This window comes from Protopterus annectens, chromosome 6.part0 (assembly GCF_019279795.1).
Source record: "Protopterus annectens isolate FY-2018-M chromosome 6.part0, PAN1.0, whole genome shotgun sequence".
Taxonomy (NCBI): domain Eukaryota; kingdom Metazoa; phylum Chordata; order Ceratodontiformes; family Protopteridae; genus Protopterus; species Protopterus annectens.
The window spans coordinates 522,842,831-522,861,912 of NC_056737.1; the positions used below are offsets into that span (position 1 = coordinate 522,842,831).

The following is a 19,082-nucleotide window of genomic DNA, read 5'->3' on the forward strand; positions in this document are numbered from 1 at the left end:
AATTGGAAATGCTTGCAAAGAGCATTCTTAACTCCAGATAGAATTGCTAAAATTAATTCTTCCATAAAGGGAATATGTTGGAGGTGTGAGCAAATACACAGTGCAGATTGGAATCACATTTTTTTTCAACTGTGTTAAAATTAAGCCATTTTGGAATGGTATTAAAAACTTTTTACAAGCTTTATTTAATGAATCGTTTAACTTATCTAAAGCTCTAGTATTATTAAATGTGTACGAAGGTCTTCATTTGAATGAGTGAAATATATATGTAGTATGGACAATACTTCTCAAGGAAGTGTATAACAAGAAGATGGAATACAAACACAACACCGACTTTGGAAGACTTCTACAGCCTACTGAGGACCACCGCATTGTTGGAAATTAAAATTAAAGAATTAAGGATTCATCCTAAGCCATTTATTAACAATCCATGGAAAAAAGCCTCATTGATTGACACTTTACAATAACTGAACAGATACACTCTGATAACTGGATTGTTATACCTATGAAGTAATTGTATATATTGAGCTCTGTTATAGTGTCAGGCTGATGTAAATAGTGAACATAGTAAGATGTTATATACAAATACTATGGAATTTATTCAATTGTATTCGAAAAATAAAAATATTTTGAGGAAAAAAAGTACTAACCAAACTCTGTCTTTTAGGACTTGACCTTTTAGCCGTGTTATGCTTCAGAGCTACAAAACCAAATAGGCAGTAAGCTGTAAAATGGCAAAACAAATGCTCAGAATTTTTCTCTGTCTCTGTTGGTGTTTCTACGTGTATATAACCAACCTGTGAATGCCTGACCCCTGTTTTTGTATGTAACATATGTAATTTAAGAACAACAAACAAAGGTGATGACCAGGAAACAAACGCTGCTACCGCAAAAGTAAAACACTAAGCACCAAGTCAAAACGCTGTATATGTAATTTAAGATTCTTTTCTTTTGTTCATGCCTCTGTCTATTTTTGAAAACTTTGTATTTCTCAAATCCACTTTTGGTAGTTAAAAATTGTAATCACATGCTGTGTTTCTTATGTTTTAGGTTTACATATGTTTACATATGAATCATAGGCTATGTTTCAATTTTGTTTTTGTTTTAATATATAAACCTGGAGCTTTTCTCCTCGGGCCTCTGCTGAAAATGGGGTTTTACCCAGTCAGACTACCCTGGTCAGCAAATTGAAATAAAGAAGGTAAGAAAGAAAGAAATTAATTTCAACAAGTTTACAGACATTTTATATATATATATATATATATATATATATATATATATATATATATATATATATATATATATATAGGTAATTTTGTATCAGCATTATTTCTTGACTTATCGAAAGCTTTTGACACTGTCTCACACTCTTTACTCCCAGCTAGGCTCTCCACCCTTAGACTTGCACCTACCCACCTTACAGTGGTTTCATAGCTACTTAATATCCTAAATATCCAAAAATAGGCAGGAAAATGGCAAAATATCATCTCTGCGTTTCTTAACACCCCTTGGAGTCCCTCAGGGTTCCATCCTTGGCCCTTTGTTCTTTATCATCTTTACAAATGACCTTTACAACTCCTCATCCCTAGGAACTCTCATACAATACACAGACAACTCTTCTATCATCTGTACCTCTTCCATTCTTCCTCAGCTTCACTCCATTATTTACCTCCACTGAATCCTGGCTAACTCCCAACTCTTCCTTAACCTTAAGAAAAAAAGCTCCTTTTTCTTTTTGCCAAAAAAATCATTCCCTCAACAAAGTCCATTTTAAAATCCCCTCTGCAGACAACACTATTACTGAAATAGTCCTCCATACTAAAGTGCTAGGTGTCACTATTGACAACCAGCTCATGTTCGATCTACACGTCCAGCATAACATTAAGAAAACCCATAAACTATAGTGCTTCCCCTACTTTCACCAAAAGCTTCCTTCTACCCTCACTACTATATGGTGCAACAGTTCTCACAAACCTACAGTCCCCTATCACATCTAAATCAGAATGATGTTACAACAGATTGACCAAGTTTGCCAGTAGCTCAAAGACCATCACATGTCATTGTATGGTATTACATATGCTACAATGGCTCGAGCTTCCTAACCACCTACATTATGTCCAGCTCTTAACCCTGCACAACATTGTTTACCAACCCGTGCCTTGCCCAGCCCTTAGTCCTATACCCTTAAACCCCCAGCAGAACCCCAAGGTCTGAAGACAAACAGTTCCTAACTATTTGCAACCCCTTAAAAGTATCACTACGAGTCTTTACTCTCATTCGATAGCTAAAGTTTGAGACCTAACCCCAAGAGCAATTACTAACCTAAAAGCCTTCAAATCCTACATAATACATGGCTGTGCTCTATTTCCTGCTGTCTTATCGTTTACATTTCTGCTCCCTGAAGGACACTACTTACTAACCCAATTTTTGGTACTTCCAACCTTTCAGCTAAACTAATCCCCTGCTGTCTTCCCTCATCTGTCCACTACATTTGTCTCTTCCCTTATACTGTAATGGCAACTTACAACATGTCTGTATTTCAAATCACTAGCAAAAATATGAAGTAACTTTTGTCACCCTATGTAGGAATGTATGATACCTAACCTCGATGTTTTGGAAAATATGCTTCTACATGTGAAGTTAAACTGTCTACTGTTAATTGCCCACTACTTTATAAATCAAAAATTATAGTAATACATATTTACATAATTGTCTTTTGACCCAGATGGACTATCCTGGTAAACAAATGTCAAGCAAATAAGTATAAATGTGTGCGGTTGTTTATGTATCTGTTTTTTTTTTCCCAGAATGCAGTTTGTGTCCTCTTTGTATGAGGCATTCTGAACATAAGAGAGTTGTTTAGCTCCTTTAGATACTGTGACAGTGCTGTGAGTATGTAGAGTCAGTCTCTGGAAGTCTTGTCATTTTTAATAAGTGAATGACCCATATTTGTGCTAAACTGAAAACTGCTGTAAATATTAAACTCTAGTCAAAACAAGTCTGCTAAAATAGTACAGTTGTTTTAAGTAATGAAGCATGTAGTCCTTAAATGATTTTGCAAGACCTTGCCCATCTTCTTCCTGAGGTGTCGAAATCTGTCAGTTCAGGGTAGTAGCTTTGCAATTCATTTGTGACTGATAGTTGTCATTTCAAAGAGATGATGAGGCTTACACTACAGTATTTGTTATTTACTGACTATCATTTAATTATCTGCATTTTTATGGGTAAAAGTAAAACTTCACTGGCCAAACATGAAGAGTGTTTACCATTTCACTTATATAGTGTTGATCTAACTCTTTTCTTCACATAAAGATTTATTCAGAAACTTAACTTGACCTCATCAAGACAGTTTCAAAATGTAATTCTCTGAGTAGTGATTAATGCTCAGAACTGTAGAGAATGGTGTTTCTAGCTTAGATCATGCAGAGTGAGACAGACATTTTTCTGAAATAACGTGAGATCTGAACGAACAGAAGAAAATGACAGCTTCATGATATGTGGCATGGAAAAATGAAAGTGAAGAAACTGAGGGCACTAAAGCATTTCTAATAATTATCTAGGTGATATCCCACAGTTATTTTCCCTATAAGGAGGGTGGCTTTCCTTTAATGGTAGATACTGCTTAATAAATACACCCATATGTTATGATTTACTGTTACATTGATATTAAGAAAATAATGTAGTATATGAAGTATTATTTATCAAAACAGTACATCTTCAAGGAGAGGTTACTGTAATAGTAAAGCTATCCTTCAACTGCCCTTTTAGGATTTAATGCGTATAATTTTTTAGCTTCCTGTATATTTCAGCAGTCAAGGAATTTTCTTTTGCATGTGTTTCATGTCTTTGCAGTGATGGGAAAGCACATTTAAAATTCTCTTGTACTTACTGTATAACATTGACATGTTTGCCATGTCCAGTTTTATGATGGGTGAAGATTTAGAAACTTAAAAAAACAACTCATTCAGAACATTGAGGCCTACTTAAATATTGTGAAAAATATATTTTTTGGTCCCTAAGATGCAAGTGAGGCATCAGTTTCTTTTGTTGTATTCTTTCAAACTGTTGTAATTCTGACTGGTTAACTGGAATAAAAGTATGTTGGGATTTGTAAGAAGTCCTTCTAATGGATTCCCTGTATTTGCAATTTCTACAACAAAAGAAAACAAAACTTTTTATACTAAAGAATAAATTCAAATTCCTTCATTCTATAAGTAATTGTAAAATGGTCATCAAAGAACTCATGGATAAGATTACAACCTGCAAAGCCAAGTATGACCTCCTGAAAAAAGTTAACATAAATCCTGTCTTGACTATGCTAGGAATCGTAGATGTAATATTCAGCACTGTAGTAAGATGATGTGTAGCATTGCCACTTACTGACCCTGAGAACTGCCCTCACAGAAAAGTTCAATTTGAACTTTTCTCTGCTCTTCCCTGCTTGTTTCTTCTCCTTTACTATTCAGCCAACTGCCACCTAAAATCACCTCTGAATAGGTCCTAAATGCTCTTTCCAGAATCAAATATACACTATGTCTGGGGGCCCTGACAACATACCAGGCTGCCTTCTAGTCATCCGTAAGCACACCCTCAACAGTTTTCTTTTAAACCTGTTCAGTCTTTCTGTATTGGATACATGGCTGAGTTCTGGAGAGCAGCTGTAGTGGTTCCCTACACTAGGGTGGCTCCTCTCACTGACATTCAGAACTACAGACCAGTTAGTCATAACCAGTGTAATCTGTAAAGTAATGTTACATGTTATGACCTCATAAGTAATGACATTGGCAAATCACAATCACTCAAACTGAACCAATATGGCTTTGTGAAATGTAGATCTTGTCTACTGAATTTAGTAGACTTCTTTGAGAAGGTATCCGAGGCTGTGTGTAACAACCAAGTAGTACAGATTGTCTGGTTTAAGCTAACTAAGGTCTTTAATGCCATGTCACAGTCTGGCATTATTGAGAAACCATTCTGCTTAATATTAATCACTGTGTAATCCATTGTATTGCTAACTATCTCCCTGCTGGAGCCCACCCAGGGTTGATGGGATGCTTTCCTTTAAAAGACTCGTCACCAGTGGAGTCCCACAGGGTTCTGTATGAAATCTGCTCCTCTTTGGTGTATATATCACTGAGGTCCAAACTACCACCAGGGTTATCTAGCTGAGTAAGTTCGCAAACAACTGCAGACTTGGTTGTATCATTAACTCTCCACCTGATACCCATGTCCTGCAGTAGGTCTTAACCCACACAAATTCTTGGTGTCAAAACTAAAAAGAATGATGAAAATTATAGTAGTATTCTCTTGGGAAAGAAGAACACCCGTGCACTTAATGCATAAATTATAGCCCCCCCCGAAGTCAATGCCATCATAAAGGACCTAGGTACATTTGTTGACAAGGTCTGTTGAGCAACATATATCAGCTATTAGGAAATCTTTCTGTCTACCCTAATTGATAACTTCATTGGACCTGGAGATATGTCATTAGTAATTGTTCTCCTCTACCCCTCCATAATCAGGGCCATAATAAGACATTGTACCCTCTTTTGCATACAGCTATTCAAGCATATTGCCTAACTTGAAAAAAAGTCACATCTAACCAGTAATAGAATGGGAAGAGGCCAAGAATTTATTTGTACTGCAGGGTAGAGATAGCCTTCTCTGTCAAGGACTGCTAAACAACTCCAAAGAACAAAGTAAAAATAAAAAAGCAGCAAACCAAAGACGAGGAGGGAACCAGACCACAACATTTATAAGCTTTTGTTCGTTTAATAAAACACCATGAACTTCATCAGAATAAATACAAAAACTTGAAACCACCCTTTAAATACTTGTCATGTGCAAAAAGTCATCCAATGACAAAATGCTTCAAATAAATTATTTAAATAGCCACTGTTTGTTTGTTTGTGTCTTTCGGCTTTTCCCAGTCAGGGGTTGCCACACCGGAACTCTGGTCCGCTAATGATTTGCAGTAGATTTTTTTACGTACTGGCTTGCCGGGCCTAACGCACAACCTTCAACGAAGGAACGCCCATTCATGCATGTCGCTACACAGAAGACGCTCTAACTGAGAATCGAACGGGCAATGTCTGTGAGGCGACAACGCTACCGCAGCACCACCACCGCAGTGATGTCATGAAAATTTAAAAATACACTACAAAATTTTTTAACATTGCATATGTATAAAAACATGAAAATGTATGTATATAATAGTCAACAGTAACAAACTACTACACACTGTTTCAACAAATAAAGCCCATTTTGTGAACAACTTGGCTCACTACATCAAAGCCTTTGTAAATGAAAAAAAAAATTTGATGTTAACAGTTTCATTTAGTCCTGGAGGGTAGTCTGCTCTTAAAGCTATCTGCCATTTAGTTTCCCTACATTCTAATAAGGCTTTAAAATTACCCACCAAAGGACCACAAACTACTTTGTCTAAAACAAGGAATGTAAATTTCGTAAAATTGTTACATAATAAAACGTGTCGTGCCAGTGCATTATTCCTGTCTTTGTTTCTCACTGCCAACACATGTTCATAAATCCTTCTACTTAGTGACCTAATGGTCTTGCCAACATAAAAACTGTTACAAGAATTACATACTGCGAGATAAACAGTGCCCACAGAATCACATGTAAACCTGTCCTTTGCCCAAATAACTTTCAACTCAACAGAACCTGAATTGGCTATGTATCTACATTGCCTGCAATGACCACAAGCAAAAGTCCCAACAGGGTCTTTGACCCCATTGTGTGATGTCTTAGAAGTACTTTCAAGTATACTTCTTATGTTACATACCTTTTTATAAGTGAACAAAGGTTCATTACCCAGGACTTTCACCAGTTCAGAATGTCCAAGCAACACCTTCCAATTTTCCTTAATAATACACCTAATAATGTCCATTCCATATGAAATGGGCAATGGGAAGGCAAGCTCAAACACCTTGTTATTTTGCTTCACCCTACTTGCTGCACTGAAATTGCCTCTCAAAATGGGGCTAGCTAAACTGTCTCTGAGAGTTATAACTTCAGCAACAATGTTATGTAACCAAAACAAATCATATTCCCTGGCTGTAAAAAATCCAGTCCGTTTGTTAAACTCACCATCAAAGACAGAATCTTAACTAGTCAAACGGCACAACCTTATAAGTTGTCCCTTGACAACCTTTCTGTTCATATGTTGGGGGTGAAGACTGTCCCTGTGCAGGTACTGATTGACAAAGGTAGATTTCCTGTGGATACTACTACTGAAACTAAAACTGTCATCAAGTAGTTCCAAATGAATATCCAGGAAGTCTATTGTTTTCCCAAACCATCCCAGGGTAAAGTTAAAAAAAAAACTAGTGGAACAATTCAGGTCTTGCAAGAATAACTGGAAACTGTCAAGGTTCCCTTGCCACAAAAAAAAACAAATAATCAGTGTAACGCCTGTAAAATAAAATGTTTTTAGCCAAAGGATGTGTCACAAGAAATTTCTCCCACATAGCCATTACTAGATTAGCAAAAGAGGGAGCCACTCTAGAACCCATGGCCACACCAGAGATTTGCTGAAAAATACTAGTTCCAAACTTAAAAAATTGCTTTCCAAAATTATTTCCATCAAAGCACACAAAGTATTGATCTTAATATTGTCAAAGTCAGTATAACCAGTCAAATGTTCCCTAAATAAATCAATTCCAACTTCTTGATCTATACTTGTATAAAGGAAAGTGACATCAAGTGTTACAAAAAATATAGTTGACATATCAAAATTGTAAAAATTGTGTTCACCGAGGGGACACTTTGTACCGGCAATTGACTGAACTTTTTAATGGTACCGATGTTGCCCTGATGAAAATGCTGGTTGCCCATTATAAGTGTAATATTACTAACTTAAAAACTGACATGGAAACTCTGGACATGAAAGTTAGGGGGTCCAAATGTTCCCAGCACTTTTCTACTTTATATGAAGGTATTTCCATCAAAGTAGATAGGCAGAAGGCGACCATCATAGCACTCAGTCGTCCCAAATTAACGGGTGTACCCATTTTTAAGCTTAAATAAGCTTACTTTCCTGAGTGCCCGGTTTGGTTGCAAAAACACCCGAGATCTACAGTAAAGCACGCTCTGTTCTGGTTGTAGACGTCTCAGCCAATAAGAGCGTTGCTTTACTGCACCTGTTTTGCATTTAGCCAGCAGCCAGCATACTTCAATTTAATTCCTACATGTGGAGAGGAAGCGGAAGACGACTTAAGCGGCTGCAGTGGACCTGGTATGGATGGAGGGCTCAATTAGGTCCGCTCAGTCTGCATATCAACTCCATCGGGATGGTGTGGAAGTCTACCAATCTCTGGGGACTGTCTGAGGCTGAGCTACTACTTGGAGTCGGAGCGGAGAGAAGTGAACTGGAAGCATCGTTGTTCATTCGTGCTGTGGTCGTGGTGAATGGATTTATTTGAGAACTGAGGAGAAGAAATAGTTTGCATTCATCTGTGATCGAGGCAAGGGATAAGGAGGAATTTTATAGTTCCAGGCTACCGTAGTAGACTTAGTCATCCTTTGTGTTCGTGTGGTGCCCATGGGTGTGTGGAATAATTGTTTCCAGGAGGTCTGTGGTTGTGAGGATTTTATTTTATTTTCAGTCCAACAATAACAGGTAAGTAAGCTGCTTTACAAAAAAAAAAAAAAAAAAAAACAGTTATGCTGGAATAGAAACGCAGGTTTATGAGTGGCGTAAGGGGTTAAGTTTAAGGGCTAAAGAACTTGGAAATGAAATTTCTGTTATGCAAGTCTTTCTGCTGCTGTTTCAAGCTTAACTGTTTGTTAAGGTTATGACATTTCTTGAATTTGCTAACTATACTTAGTCAAAAATGGCGTGAAGTGGTCGTAAACACAGTATAGCAGAATTTGTTGATTTTGTATTTTTTTACTTTTTGGTTTTATGAGTTCATGACATGTATTTATTTGCTAAAGGAACCATACAACTAAGTCTGAAGTTGTATTTGTGTAGATGTATAGCAAGTGTGAAAATATAGATATGAAGTCTTTAGTGGATGTAAGGAGTTTTTTTTGCTGCATAAAGTATATATGTAAGAAAGTTGATTTTGCAGTGTTCATGCTGCTCCTGCTAATTAATTTATTTTGTGTTAAATGGTATATTTGGTTGAATTTTTCTTTGTGTAATTGAGTGAATGGGTGGGCATGTCCACTAATGCACTAATTTAAACATGCATCTTATGTAAATTAGGTGTCCCTGAATGTCCCTGATTTTAAGGTCCTTTGTCCCTGATTCTCTGGTCTGGAGGTTGAGAGGTATTGCGAGACCTGAATTGTTCCACCAGTTTTTTTAACTTTACCCTGGGAGAGTTTGGGAAAACAATAGACTTCCTGGATATTCATTTGGAACTACTTGATGACAGTTTTAGTTTCAGTAGTAGTATCCACAGGAAATCTACCTTTGTCAATCAGTACCTGCACAGGGACAGTCTTCACCCCCAACATATGAAAAGAGGGGTTGTCAAGGGACAACTTATAAGGTTGAGTCATTTGACTAGTGAAGATTCTGTCTTTGATGGTGAGGTTAACAAACTGACTGGATTTTTTACAGCCAGGGGATATGATTTGTTTTGGTAACATTGTTACTGAAGTTATAACTCTCAGAGACAGTTTAGCTAGCCCCATTTTGAGAGGCAATTTCAGTGTAGCAAGAAGGGTGAATCAAAACAATAAGGTGTTTGAGCTATCCTTCCCATTGCCCATTTCAGATGGAATGGACATTATTAGGCGTATTATTAAGGAAAATTGGAAGGTGTTGTTGGACATTCTGAAGTGGTGAAAGTCCTGAGTAATGAACCTTTGATGTTAAGTTGTCTTAAGTTGTCTATCTCGCCTTCATTCTTGCTGGTTGGTTGGGTTCGGAGCCGATCCTCGGCTGCGACTCGGCCATCTTCAAAAGCTCAAGAGCTGCTTACTGGCTCAAGGCCCCCCTGTATCCCATGATGCCTGGCGCTAGATACCCAGATCTCGTTTGCCGCTTTCACTACGAGGTTGCGTTTATTGGCTCAGGTCGTATATTTTTCACTTTATTACTATATATTAGGGTTTATTGTATATTATTGGTTTAAATATTTACTGTTTTTTTCATAGTTGTAGGTATTCCTACTGTTTAACCCACCCTTGAAAACTCGTTTTCTTATTAGAGTTTTTTTCCCCCTCCCTCCCCCCTTCCGTTAGGGTAGGCCGTTTTAGTTAGAGGCTTATCTTTAACATTGTAAATTCTTTCTATAAAAATTGTAGTATTTGTAGGTTAGTTTTAGGCTATCTTATACTATTTTTGTGTGTGTGCGCTGTTTGGGTGTGGTAACTTGTGTGGACTGTGTGTGTTTTTTTCTAGTTACCAATTCCCCCTTAGTACTCTTTATTAGTATTGTGCTTTTCCTTTACAGGAATGTCTAAAGACACTAAAGCGTCAGGATTCAAGAAGTGTGACTCATGCTGTCAGAAAATGTCACTGACAGATGGTCACACGTCTTGTGTCTACTGCTTGGGCTCCCTACACCTGCAGGACTCTTGTTCGGTGTGTCATGCCTTTAGTCCAAGAGTCCTGCAGGAGCGTAGGAATAAGCTTATCCTTAGGGGTTTGCTTAAACCTGAAGGATCACCGGCAAAGACTCAGTCAGTGAAACCTTCTAGGCCATCGAAGCCGTCTGCTCCCAGCTCGGAGCCGTCGCCAGGTATGGCTTCTGCTTCAACTTCGGTTCTGGCTGGAACCGAAGTAACTATCTCTACATCAACTTCGGCTCCAGCTGGAGCTGAACTACCTATTTCCCAGTCGGCTCCGACCCTCCCGTCGGAACCTTCAGGGAGTCGAAAACACTCCAGGTCACCATCCTTGGAGTCAATACTCTCGGCTCCAGGGTCTCTCTTATTGCAATCTGAGCGGAGTCATCGATCCCACTCTTCTCGGTCATCTAGGCTATCTGACCATGATTTGGAGAGCGTGGTGAGCAGGCTTTTAAAGTCGCAGGCCCTGGCCAAAATGCTATCCAGCCCCCCTCATCAGGGTTCGGCTCTACCTGTTTCTACAATAGTTCCTCCTTCGACTCATCCCTTGAGTTCGGAGCCGGAGCATGCTGTGGCTGGAACAGTGGGTCCATCGGCACTGATACCTCCCCTTTCAGTTTCGTCATCTGCTCTGATCTCTTCCATGGTGCCGTCCTTGGAGGGATCTGGGCACCAGCACTCCCTCATCGGCTCCGAGGGGGCGAGTGGCATCGGACCCTTGTCCGACCACATTCTCCCTCTCGGTGCTTCGGCGCAGGTGAGTTCGGCTCCTACATCGGCTTCGGAGCCATCTCTCTCGGTGCCGGGAAGGATTCCGGTCTCTTCGGAGCCAGAGCCTTCTCCAGTATCGGGAAGGGGTGCCTTCGAGGTCATGAGGAGTGTGCTGGCATCCGAGTCAGCCTCACGGTCAGCCCCATCGGCTCCTCCCCCCATGGTGCCTGCCCCTGCCTCTGTCCCTCTTCCAGACCCCAAGCGTGGGGAACAAGTGCTCCAGGGCACCCCATTGGGTGTATCTTCCTCTTCCGAGGCCTCCCTCGTTCATTCAGAGGAGCCCCCTCGAAAGAGGAAATGCAAGAGGAAGCATGTAGACTCACCTGAGTCTGTCACTTCAGATACCGACTTGGAGGAGTCGGAAGGGTCCCCGAGATCCCCCTCTGAGGACGTCTCCTTCTCAGACATCCTTGAAATCCTTAGGCAGAGGGGGAACTGGACTACCCTTAACCCTTCCGAGGATGAGTCTGTATTCCTGGATGCATTTGGTTCCCGAACCTCCACCTCCTGGGTGTCTCCGCCTTTCGATCCACTGATGTCGGTGGTGGCCCGAAAGGCGTGGTCAGCTCCAGACAAAATGGAACCAACTCCCCGCAGGCCCACAAAATTCATCACTGCCCCTCAGGGCAAGCAATTTCTGACCAAGGGTGTTCCTGTTGATGCCAGGGTGGTAGCAGCGGCCACTAAAAAGGAGTTGGCTGAAACTTCTTTGTCTGTCCATCCCCCTAACAAGGAGTCTAGGACGATGGACAGATATGGGAAGTGGATGTTTTCCTCAGCGAGCTTTTCCATGAGGTCTCTGAACTATTTGTGCCATTTTACCCGCCTTCAAAGGGATCTCCTTGAAGAGTTAGAAGATGCCCTTCAAGATCCATCAGCTGCGGGGGCTCAGGCTAAGATTGCCTCCCAGCTGGTGACTCTAAATTCTGTAGTAAACTCCTCCATGCGGCTCATCTCTTATGCAGCCGATGGAGCGAGTAGGGCTGCAGGCACAGGTGTGGCTTTGAGGAGACATGCTTGGATGCGGCTATGCAACTTTGTGCATCCCTTCAGGGCGTCTTTCACCAACACCCCCTTTGATGGTTCTGCTCTGTTTGGACCACAGGTGAAGGATACCCTTACCAGGTGTGAGCAGGAAGGCAAGACTCTCTCTGCCGTTGGAGTCCGTTTTTCCACTCCTTCAAGACCGTATCCCAAGGGTCAGAAGAGTGGGAAAATGTGGTTCCGGAAGTCCCAGGGAGCCATGCTTGACACACGTGGAGAGTTCCCCTCCAGGGGCAGAGTAGGGAACAACAATAGACGCCGCCCTAGGGGCAGTGGGGGTCCGCAAAATCAGGGCCAAAGAGAATCCTTCGCTGACAAGCCCTTCCAGCATCCCTGAAGTACTGCCCGACTGTCCACCTTCGGAGGCATTCGGGGGAAGATTATCGCTGTACCCAAAAGCCTGGCAAAGTATAACACAAGACAAAGGGGTACTTTCTATAATATCCGAAGGCTACAAAATCCCCTTCTTTCGCACTCCACTCCTTTCCAACAAGTCCCTTCCAGATGTTCCACCCAATCTAAAGGATCAGGCAGTTCAAGAAATTTCAAAACTGCTAAGGAAAAGAGCCATCCAATCAGTCCCGGCAGACCAACAAGGATCCGGAATTTACTGAAGGTTCTTTTTGGTACCAAAAAAGACAGGGGACTGGAGACCCATTCTGGATCTCAGCAGACTAAACAGGTCTGTGCAAAGAACGAAGTTCTGGATGGTCACGCTACAGTCCATTTTACCCTTTCTGGGTCAGGACAGTTGGATGTGCTCCATAGATCTTCAGGACGCGTACTACCATATCAAAATGCACAGACGCTCCAGAAGATTCCTCCGCTTCTGGCTGGGAGCCAGTCATCAGTTCAGAGCTCTGCCCTTTGGTCTCACCACAGCCCCCAGGGTGTTCACCAAATGTTTGGCAGTAGTCACCGCTCACTTGAGACGACTGTCTCCTTACTGCAACCACCAGGCATCACCTGCTGCAAGCCAGAGACTACACCATCCGAACATGCTCCACTCTAGGCATCACAATAAATTTTCGAAAAGTCTGTATTGTCGCCTTGTCAATCTGTTACCCTTATAGGTGCAAACTTAAACACAAAGGACATGTCAGCCACTCTCCCAGTAGACAGAGTGTTAACCATTCGACAGCATGTCCAGGTCTTATTAGGATGCAAAAGGATTCAGGCCAGATTCGTCCTAAAAACGTTGGGTCTCATGGCAGCGGCTATAATACTAGTCCCCCTTGCACATTTTCACTTGAGGATTCTTCAGTGGATGCTGTTCACGCAATGGTCCTTCCAGCAACTCCCATTGTCTCACATGATATTGATCACTCAGTCATGCAAAAACCAACTTGTTTGGTGGATGGTTTCGCCATCATTACACCAGGGCAGACCATTTGTTCTTCCTCCTCCAGTAGCTACGGTGACCACGGATGCCTCCCTGATTGGGGGGGGGGGCGGGGGGGCATTTTCAGGGCAGAACAGTCCAAGGCACCTGGCAGCCTCACGAGTACCATCTGCATATCAATGTCTTGGAGATGAGAGCCGTGCTTTTAGCATTGCAAGCTCTTCAGGACTCTCTTCCCACCGGGACTATTGCAATTCAGACAGACAGTATGTCAGTGGTATGGTACATCAACAAGCAGGGCGGAACCAAGTCATATCCCTTATGTCGAGAAGCACTCAGACTTTGGCAGTGGGAACCAAGTCATATCCCTTATGTCGAGAAGCACTCAGACTTTGGCAGTGGGCGATCTCTTCCCAATGGTTTCTGATAGCAGCGCACCTGGGAAGTCCAGCGTTATAGCAGACAGGCTGAGCAGAGCAATTCTCATGCCTCACGAGTGGTATCTCAATCAGACTGTGGCAGACAAAATCTTCCGAAATGGGGTCAGCCTTGCTGCGATCTTTTTGCCACCCCCTTCAACAGCAAGTGCGACAAGTTCCTCTCTCTCCTCCCTCTTCCTGGACACTTCCCCAGAGACGCTCTAGTTCACGATTGGCCTCAGGGACTTCTTTATGCATTCCCTCCATTTCCCCTGATTCCCAAACTAATTCAGAAGGCTACCACATTGGGATGCAAAATGATCCTCATTGCCCCTTACTGGCCTCGACAAGTTTGATTCCCTTTCCTGCATCATCACCTTCTGGAGCAGCCCTGGACCCAATTCCAGACCTCCTGATCCATCAATCGGGTGGGCTGCACCAATCTCTTCATTCTCTCCAGCTCACAGCTTGGTTTCTCCACTTTCGACATTAGCCAGGCTTCCTAACATTTCCCATTCGGTGCGTGAAATCATCTTATCCTCGCATAAGTCCACCACTAGAAAAACTTGTGTTAGTAAGTGGAAACGTTTTTCCTTATGGGCAGAGACCAAGAACATAGACCCTTTTTCAGCCCCTGTGCACTCTGTTTTAGAATTTCTAGCAGAACTTTTTCGAACTGGATCCTCTTCTGCCACGATTAGAGTTCAGCTAGCTGCAATTTCAAATTTCCATACGGCATCATGTCCCATAAGCTTTGTAAAGCCTTTCTTAAAGGGTCCGCTCTAGTCAGGCCCCCAGTAAGAGATCCCCTGCCTCTGTGGGATCTAAATTTGATTTTAGCTTCCCTAATACTACCCCCCTTTGAACCGGCAGCTTCTTGCTCCTTGAAGTTTCTTTCTTGGAAAACCCTTCTTCTGGTTGCAGTTACGTCGGCTAGAAGAGTTTCTGAACTTCAGGCTCTTTGTGTTTGTCCTCCTTACTTAGTTTTTCACAAAGATAGAGTTTCTCTTCGGACTAACCCTTCCTTTCTTCCAAAGGTTACTTCTGATTATAATTTGAATCAGTCCATTGAACTACCTGTGTTCTTTCCAAATTATTCCAGCAAGTCAGAATACAAGTTACATCAGTTGGACGTTCATAGACAATTACGCTTTTACCTGCATAGAACCAAGCAAACCAGAAAATCAGACCAGTTGTTCCTGTCCTATGCTGAGGGAAAACAAGGCTTACCGGTGTCAAGTCACCTTATCTAGATGGTTGACTTCTACTATTACTTTTATTTATCAGTTAAGAAAAAAATGCTCCCTGCTAAACCCAAAGGTCACTCCACTAGAGCTCTAGCTACTTCTGTGGCTTTTCAAGCCAGATTACCAATGGAAACTATTTGTGCGACAGTTACATGGGCTAATCCACATACCTTCATTTTGCATTATAAACTGGATGTAGCCTCCAGAAGCAGAGCTGATTTTGGTTCCACTGTTCTGAAGAGTCTGTTCCGATGAGCCACCCAGGATTGAGGTGCTAGGGACGCTGTCCCAACCAGCAAGAATGAAGGTGAGATAGACATCTTAACATTAAGAAGTTATGTACCTACCATAACGTTCCATGTTAGTTGTCTTCTTCTCGCCTTCTTTCTTGCGTCCCACCCTCCATCCCCCTATCATAGTAGACTGAGAAGAGTTTCTTATGTTTTTTTATCACTGGCTGAGTCTTCTCTGGCTTCCACTTCCCACTATCAGTCTCTCCAGTAGGTTCAGGCATCCTACTACGTTTTACTGGGTTATTATTATTATAATTGTTATTATTTATTATTATGTCTGTAGTAAGGTTTGCCAAACGAGATCTGGGTATCTAGCGCCAGGCATCATGGGATATAGGGGGGCCTTGACCCAGTAAGCAGCTCTCGAGCTTTTGAAGATGGCTGAGTCGGAGCCAAGGATCGGCTCCGAACCCAACCAACCAGCAAGAAAGAAGGCGAGAAGAAGACTAACATGGAACGTTATGGTAGGTACATAACTTCTTATTCACTTATAAAAAGGTATGTAACATAAGAAGTATACTTGAAAGTACTTCTAAGACATTGCATAATGGGGTCAAAGACCCTGTTGGGACTTTTGCTTGTGGTCATTGCAGGCAATGTAGATACATAGCCAATTCAGGTTCTGTTGAGTTGAAACATTTCAAGAAAGTTATTTGGGCAAAGGACAGGTTTACATGTAGATCTAGAAAACGAATAGATTTAGCACTTTCATTCACTCATTTATTACGTGAACTTCCTCAGAAAAAAACAATTACATTTACCCATCCTCCCTTTTATACCAGAATCACAGGAAATTACATCAAGCACGTTACAAAATAATAAATAAACATTAGTGTTTCCATTACTTTAAATAACTTGAAATACTTGTCGATCAATCTATAAAACTGCAAGTATATACTTATGTATATAAACATACATGTGACTAGCATTAAATATATCTAAATAGTTACATAATGAAACAATTTTTATTGATACATTCTTCAAGATATTTAATTTCAAGTTCCAAAGTCAAACCATTCTTTCAAGTTCATATATTGTCCTTTTACAATTCACACTATCCGTGTGACTATTTTCATTACTTTGCTTACTTACTTGTGCTTTGGAACTAACGACTTCTACCATAGAAAACGGGTTACCAGTTGTCTTGCTCACATAATCCACAAAGCTAATCTCTCTGTGACTGATCTGTTCTCTTACATTAGTGTTACTTCCTTCACCGCCATTAGTTTCATTTCCTGTAGTTAGTCGTGATGACGTCTGCTCATTCCAGAGACCGACCATATTCCGTTGATGCTCAGGGGGAATGTAATTTTTCAAACTATCCTTCACAATCCTCACAATAGTGGCAATCAAGTCTTCCTGGGGATTTGATTTTAAAGAAACACCAGAACTTTCAGGAACTGGATAAATAGACAAATTCAAAATACTTTCTTGACTAGATGTTTCAGAGGCCATGGATACCACCCGAAAACTGTACACAAATACAAAAGTCCAACACGAACCAAAAACTGCAAAACTTCAAAGTAAAACTCAAAACAGACAGTGTTCAAGTTTAAATCCAATGACCACTAGAAACGAATAGATTTAGCGCTTTCATTCACTCATTTATTACGTGAACTTCCTCAGAAAAAAAACAATTACATTTACCCATCCTCCCTTTTATACCAAAATCACAGGAAATTACATCAAGCACGTTACAAAATAATAAATGTAAAGAGACATTGTGGCAGTTATTTTTAGGGGCAGATAGAGTGCCAGGACTGAATGAGTCCATCAGTTTGAAATGTTTTTTATCGAACAAATAGTTTTATTATGTAACTATTTAGATATATTTAATGCTGGTCACATGTATGTTTATATATATAAGTATATACTTGCAGTTTTATAGATTGATCGACAAGTATTTCAAGTTATTTAAAGTAATGGAAACACTAATGTTTATTTATTTTTTTGTAACGTGCTTGATGTCATTTCCTGTGATTTTGGTATAAAAGGGAGGATGGGTAAATGTAATTGTTTTTTTCTGAGGAAGTTCACGTAATAAATGAGTGAATGAAAGCGCTAAATCTATTTGTTTTCTAGTGGTCATTGGATTTAAACTTGAACCCTGTCCGTTTTGAGTTTTACTTTGAAGTTTTGCAGTTTTTGGTTCGTGTTGGTATTTTGCCATTAAATTGTATGTGGCAGGCATGTCTATGCAACACAACCTTGTGGAGGGCTGAATTGTGGCCCATCACTTCCTGGTTGTCATTATTTAAAGCAGATTTCCATCTCTATTTTTTTTTTTTTAATTATCTTTCTCTTCCCCTTGTGATTTATTCAAATGACTGATTTGGCAGCTCTGAAGTTCAACTGTTAGAATGCAGTTTTCTCAGTGGCCATTACTTTTACATGTAGGATCTCTGAGCTGCAGGCTGTTATTTGTAAAGAAGGACTTGCCCATGTTTTCTTACAAAACTGGCACTAGAACTTTCCTTAACCAGTCCAGTCATCTTTCTGTTTTCTTTCCATGGACATAATCCTTGAGAAGTAAACCTCTTCATAATCTAATGCATGGATTTTGGAAACCTGGACATTTTTGTTGTCTTTGATGTCTGTAAGAAAGCATTTGCACTGGTGATAGATACTGTATCCTGCAGAATTTCCAAATGTGTTCTCTTTTTGCCAGGACGCAGCTAACCACCACTGTCAAATGCCACTGTTAACGGCTGTCGCTGACTTCAGTAATTTTTTTTCCAAGAATGGGTCAACTGAGGACATTTGTGATTTGGTTTTCAGTTTATACCTTCACCATGTGCTGCTGTTTGGACCATAATTCCAGGAGTGTGGCTTCATTGGCACCTTATTGCATCAAGAATTGGCATTGCACTTGCCATTCAGTTCATCAGTCCAGCTGTACTTTGAAGTCTAGTGATGCATATTCATATTCATCATATCTCATCTACAAATAAAATTTTGTACATTTGTTCTTTATTTTCTTTCTGAGATTAGGTTTGTTTCCATCCAGTATTTTGAATTGATTTTTCTGTGCGTTGGACGATTTCTTTGTGGTGTGTGTGTGTGTGTGTGTGTGTGTGTGTGTGTGTGTGTGTGTGTGTGTGTGTGTGTGTGTGTGTGTGTGTGCTTACTACATGGTTGTTAGACTGGGGGAGGCCGGGTCTTGAATGTGTCTTTGGAGCTTGCTGAATGACTTGTGTTAGCAAGAGGCATATACAGTCCAGATTGCAGAAACTAGAACACTTTTGAACATTTGCAGAGTTGGGAGGAATTCCAAGTTGCCCACTCTTCATGACATCCCACTCTTCATGACATTCCCACATCAGTTGATATGGTGAGTATGTACATGTTCTTTCCTTAGTGGATAAATCTGCTTGTGCAAAACTAATGACAGTAATGTGTATTGGGGGGGGGGGGGGGGGCA

General features: G+C 40.8%; 1 protein-coding gene across 1 annotated transcript in view; it reads left to right on the forward strand.

Moving 5' to 3' along the window:
- Window positions 1-19,082, forward strand: part of SEC23A (SEC23 homolog A, COPII coat complex component) — a 1,400,163-nt gene that overhangs the window by 665,412 nt on the left and 715,669 nt on the right. The gene's annotated exons all lie outside the window — the stretch shown is intronic.